Genomic DNA, 6,467 nt, shown 5'->3' with positions numbered 1-6,467 from the left:
TTCTGTTTGACATGCTATCAGCAATACCTCACCATATAAGTTCTTGTGCCAAACTTCTAGCTGGAATTAAACAAACAAACAAAAAGGTATTTCCTTACTGCTAGCAGATATAAAGATATTGTTATCACCCAATAGCTAATTGGGAAGGGGTAGAAAAAGGAAAGTCATGCCCATAGTTACTTTATGAACAACTTTATGCTTTTTCCAGACCAGGAGTTGAATTCTGGGCCACCAAATCAGTAAAAGTTTTGCATAGACTTCACTCAAACCAAGATTTCATTCCAGATTGTTATTACTGGAGGCAGGGTACTGGGCCAGATGTTTCAAGGTATGTTCCAATATGGTAGCTCCTATATTGCTATAGATATATTCATGTAGAATGCTTCAGGGAATCAGTGTGATATAGTAGGTACTAATTTCTAAAGGGTTACAGATGCCTTTAATTCTGGTATAACTGTTAAAATCAAATGGAGCTCTAATTTGCCCTAGTTCTGTGTGAATTGTTTAAGCACTCAGCCCTAGACTGATATGCACATTCACACCCTTTCATGCTTGGAATACCATGCCATAACCAGCATCTTTTAAATTCTCATAGCAATCAATGACTCTCCCTAACTTTCAAAGACCTATAAAGCCCTTTTCTGAGGCCCCAGCCTCAGCTTTCAAATCTCATTCTTCACCTGCCACAAACCTTAAACTAAATTTGCATAAAGCAAAGGGAAAGCTGAAATGCAGATCAAAAACCTTAAAGCAAGAATGGAACTGTAAGAGCAAATCTACCCAGGAGGGGATAAAAGAACAAAACTATTCTTAAACTTAAGTACAAGGTCAGTTTGTAAAAATTCAGTATATTCTGGGCAACCTGGAAAGAGGTGACAAGGAGACAAAATTTTAGGAATTTATGTGGACCACAATATGGATTAAATTGTACTTTTAAAAGAAAATACTGGTGTATAGCTGCTCAAGAATGGATGGGTTTTAGGCAACTGATGATTAATTATGCTTCCCTAAATTGTATTTCTCTTTATTAAATCTGATATAGCCAGATCTGTTTCCTAATTGTTTTTGTGTCTTTCAGTTTTGCTTTTGTCTTGAATAGCAGCAGGTAATTTCTATGCCATCAACATCTCGTTAAGGTCTATCAGAAATAAAAACCCATGTGCTTTTTTGTTTTTGTATTGTATTACACACTTTTTGTTCCCTAGGCTTTTGGATACATTTTATAACATGGCATTTTCTTTGTTTTGGTCTATTTATTTCCTGGCATTTTTCTTCATCAGGTTATAGCTTTATTTGTTTGTTTTCCTCTTGGCACTTAATCTCTATGTAAATTATTGTTGCATGCTTCACCATCACTGCTATTGCTCTTAATTTTCCCTAACGATGTTCCCATTTGAAAACTGCTGGCTGGTCATGTTGGGCAAGTGTAGAAAGCAACTTTGACTTCATTATGAATTGTTCTTTTCTACTGCACTAGGACTTCTACCAGATCACTTGTGTTTGTGACATACTGTACTGTCCTTGCATAGTTTCTGCCCCATCTGAATCTTGCTGTTGCTGCTCCCAGGATAACTAAGTAGAAGGATGAAGAACCTGAGAAACCTTTCTGTTCCTTCAAGTAACAAATCCAATTTTTCCTAGTCACACTAACATGTGACCAGACGGAGAACCTTCCCCAAGAATGGCTTGTTGGTCATATCCAATCCCCCATATGGCTAACACCTCTATTGCTATAAGCTAGCAGCAAATAGCAAGGTTCAGCTAGCAGCAAAATCAATCACACTCTGGTAAGAAAAACAGGACAATGGGAATCAGTGGAAATTTGGGCCAAATGTAATTTGATGTCCTGGCCGAATGTAATACGTATGTCCTGGATGTAGGAACTCCCTAAGATCATTCTATGGATGTGTAGCATACATAGGTCACTGTCAACATATTTATACTTGCTTAACGTTTTATTATTCCTACTCTTCATTCTCTCCCATTCTACTATTATTTTAATACCTCTGATCATTTGAGACATTTTGGCCCATACAAATACTTACCTGTAAGGAGAAACACAGGCTAGTTTGGAATCCTGGGTAGAAAGGAATATGAGGGCAGAGTGAAAGAGCAGTACTGATATCTTGGGATAACCATGTACACTGTAGAAGCTGTTTTTTAAATAATCCAAGCCAAAGATCTCTCTTGTGCTGCCCAGATACAGTAAAACATACAGAATAAATAAGGGCAATCCTTGTTTCGTTCTTTTATCTATGAAATGACTATGGGTAGAAAAGGAAACCTAAGCTTAGAAGCAAGATCTCTGCAAGGATAGAACAACTTCTATGATGCTTTTTACTGGCCAAGGAGGACAATTAAGTGTAATTGGTTGTAATTAGCATTTTCTCAAGCTGTTCTAGTCTTTACCTACATCTGAGTAGCTCTCAGAATACTGCACAATAGTTTCCTGCTTTTGAAAACAGCACAGACATACCATTTGATCCTTGAACTCCAGAAGACACACTGTTCAGAATAAACGAGGGACAAATCAGAAAAAATAGCAATTGGCTTTTGGAAAATTGCACACACCCCTTTCTGTATTTGACCAATATATTTGAATGAAAGTGCATATTTTGTTGTTTAGAACCTCAAAACAGAAATCAATACAAAAATAAATATTTTCTGTAATTCCTTTCTGCTCAGCTAATCCGTTTGGGCATTTATACATGTGCTCTGGTAGTGCGGTGCTTAAATTCAAGTGGCTCTAAGAGCTGCTCTAATTAAAGAACCCTGAGCATCTCATGTATCAGCATTCCCATTCTTAAAAATGGCAGTAGGGGTGCTTTATCTAAAGCTCATTGAATTAGTGTGTCGGAGCAGCCTCACTGCTCGTGTATAGACACACTTTATGGCCAAAAGAAACTTACTAGTTACTGATTTTTGGAAGCTAATTTTCCCCCCACATTAGAAAGAGATACATATCTTCAAAGCTTATGAAAATACCTGAAAATACATAGTAAGATGTGCTGTGCTTTCTCCCCTTCACTCTCTCTCTCACATGCACACTTTTAATAAAGGCCTGATGCCTACTGAAATATCTAACCATAACAGAGGGAATGTCTACACAAAATGCTAAAGACTAATTCTACTGTGAATTAGCATGGCAGGCAAAAACAGTGCTAATGAGCCAATGCGCAGTAAAATCAGTCTACTGCACACTAGCATCACAAAAAAGCATGTGCTGGAGCTACTGCAGGTACTAACCTAATGCACCATAGTTATGGTGCATTAATGAATGTGTAGAGCACCCAAAGTGTCCCAGCTTTATATACAACATCTAGAAAGATTTGGGTGTCTTCCAAGGGATCCTCAGAAACCAGCTGGCAAGCTGCCCAATCTAACTAGGAGAAAAATGTAATCTGTGATTCCATGAGATATAAGCAACAAAGGCCAAAGTCTTTTGATGCTTAATAGGAATAGTTCTGTTAACTTTATTTGGATTATTCGTGTGCCTAATGTTAAACCAGGCTCAAATGTGTGGGGACACTTGGGCTGGGTACAGATATTCCAAAAGCCCAAAAAGGAATCACTCAAACCTACATGGGTTTCTGTAAGTGGTGTAGGTTAGATTGGGAGTGAACAGAACTGATGTACGCCCTTTTTCAGTGGTAGACATGCAGACTGCCTTCACTGGCCAAGGCCAGTAGGTTGGGGGTGCTCAAGCATGCTTCCTACCATGACCTGTAGCCTCACTGGGTTGCTGGAAATTGCCAAGTTCTGTCAAATGCTCCTCTACCAGCTTCTCCAACAGCAGTCATGCCACTGACAGACATCTTCAGCCCAGTCTGCTTCCTGTCACTGCACCTGCTTGTAGGCCCACAGGGATCCTTGGGTGGGCTTCTGCACACCCACCCAAGGATCCTCATATTCCCCGTAAGCCAGCACGGTGCCAGGAATCTGGGCATGGCTGAGCACCCCTCTCCTCTCCCTCATCAGCATCAGCCACTGTACTGACTTAGTTCTGTGAGAGCCCTGGGGAGGGCAGAGTGCGGCTGGCTGGAAGCTCAACTGGAGCAACTGAGCATGCGGCAACTTCCTGTAAGGTAGGGCTAGTGGGGCCCACAAAGACACCTGGGATGTTGTCAGACAGTGACCTAACTTGATTCACAAGTGGACCTGGTACTGAAGTTCAGGACCAGGCTCACCTAGATCAATTCAGTCTGATACCACATCAATCCAGGTCTATCTTAGACTGGGATCCTCCATTTTTAAACCAATCTATGTGCTCTTAACTTTTATTTTGTTACAGGTATAGATCAGTTTCTGACCACCTAAACTGGAAAAAGTGTAATGCCTGTACCTGGCCTTGGGCTTGGGCTTAATTTGATCTGCTGAAAATAAATTATGGAATAGAAAGGGAAGGCAATGTAGGTTATACATAGATATGTCTTAACAGCTTATCACTCAATTATAGAAAAATAATGACAAGCTATGTCTGATTTTGGTGGGTTATGAAAACAAGCAGATCATATCCCATTTTCAGTCAATTTTAGATTAATGCTTCTAAACCAAAACATGTATAACCTTTACATTTGTTATTTATTGCTTACTATGCTTCATCTAATTTGTATCCACAATCTAAATGAATTGGCCGTTTCCCACCTTGTTTTCAAAAATAATTTATTTTTAGCTGAAGTCTTCCAGATACTAGGAACAAACCATGATGTGTGAAAAATAAATGGGAAAAACAAACAAACAAATAAACAAAATTCTTCTTCATAGAGAGAGTTCCTATTTTTTTCTTAGCTGGATTTCCAATTAATTTAACTCTAATAAAATCAATAATACTGATAGTCTAAAATAAACAAAAATGATCGGTGAAGTTTTTTTTTTAATGGACCAACACCTATTTCACCTTTACATGCCTAAATGCTATACATGAGAACAAATGTAGCCATATAATTGCCTTTATTTTTAGCACTTACCAGTTTTTAGAATCTACTTCCCCCTTCCTAGTTATGCTTTCCCTACACTTCTCTTGTGAACTTACTCAGAATTTTCCACTATGGTCATGCTGTGTGGTAGAATTGCATTTCCCAAGGAAGCTCATAAATCATTTTAATTCCCAAAAGTAGTTGAAGAATACACGTTTGGAGTAGGGTAGATGCGGGGGTCTTGCAACCCTTATCCTGTGGTTAAGGGCACTAGTGCAGGGACTGGGAGAGCTGGGTCATAGGCTCCCTTAGGGTGCCTGAACCTGCATCCTCTCACTTCCCAGCAAAGTGCTTTAACCACCAGGTGGGCTAGGCATGGCCCAGAAAGTTATTCAGCCTTCCTCTTGAAGCTGGCCGACTGTAAAGCCAACAAAGGAAGATATAGAGGACCAGATAAAGGACAATAAGGCAGGGGGAGTTTGGCTCAGTGACATAGAAGGGGAGAGGACCTGGGTTTCTGGCCACTGCAGAAGCTATGTTGTGGTCATTGATCCAATGAATATTACATGTGAAGTGTAGAAGAGTCATACTTTATAATTGGAGCAGTTATATGGCCACATCTGGGGAGTAGGTAAAACTTACGTGTAATAAAGGTGAAGGGATTTGGCCCTAATTCTCACCATGTCCTCAAACCCTTTCTCTTCTCAGGATTCTCCCACAAGATTGTCTCAGAACTTCTTTAATATCTGGCAACATAAAGGTCAAAGAGAGTATTATTATTTTAATCTGACTCTCATCTCTCTGTTTAGGCTACTGGATAGTTAAATAAATACACTAAAACAATCCATGCTTCTCTTTTTTATACTTTTTTGTCATCAATTACAAAGGTGTTACAAAACATTTTTCTGTTGTATTTGAGGATATTACCAGAAAACAATGGAAAGAGTCATTGATTAGGAAGTGGTTTGGATCAGGAACCTGGTGCACATGAAGAAAACGCTATTGCTAGATGCCATTTGTATGTATATATGCATCACTGAAATGGCTGTCCATATAGCAATACACCACTGAAGCGTATTTTTCATTTCTACCTTCCCTCCCACACCTCACTGTCAACTCCTTTTTTAAAACCACATATAATATATGCAAAAAACAGAAGAAAATGACTTAGAGCATGTCTATGTATAATGGGATATTGCACCTGTAGCTGCCCTAGTGCAAAACTCCAGTGCAGATAAGCTACACCACTGCAAAACAGGACTTCCATAATGTGGCAAATGGCAATTTCAAACCATGTGTCTACAAGCCTTGTATTATATTGATCTAGTATATCTAAAATGGGGCTTTGGCACCAGTATAGCTAAATCAGTGTAGTTTTATTCTTACAACTGTTCTAATTATAGACAAACTTTAGATAAACCCAGTGGTGCCCAACCTTTTTGCCCCACAGGCCAGATGGGCAGTGCCTAGTCTAGTTTTGGGATGGGTCTGGCTAGTAGGATAGAATGGTGTATGGGGCAGATATGGTAGGGGCCCAGTATGGCTGTGTGG

General features: G+C 39.4%; 1 long non-coding RNA gene across 1 annotated transcript in view; it reads left to right on the top strand.

The window, feature by feature from the left end:
- Positions 1-5,765: 5,765 nt before the first annotated feature.
- Positions 5,766-6,467, top strand: part of LOC109303068 — a 7,422-nt gene continuing 6,720 nt past the window's right edge. The window contains exon 1 of the long non-coding RNA XR_002099005.1: positions 5,766-6,453. This is a non-coding gene — a long non-coding RNA (uncharacterized LOC109303068). The remainder of the gene's footprint in view (positions 6,454-6,467) is intronic.

Source organism: Gavialis gangeticus, unplaced genomic scaffold (assembly GCF_001723915.1).
Source record: "Gavialis gangeticus isolate Ggan-Ray unplaced genomic scaffold, GavGan_comp1, whole genome shotgun sequence".
Lineage (NCBI taxonomy): Eukaryota > Metazoa > Chordata > Crocodylia > Gavialidae > Gavialis > Gavialis gangeticus.
This window is presented reverse-complemented; position numbering and strand designations above follow the sequence as displayed.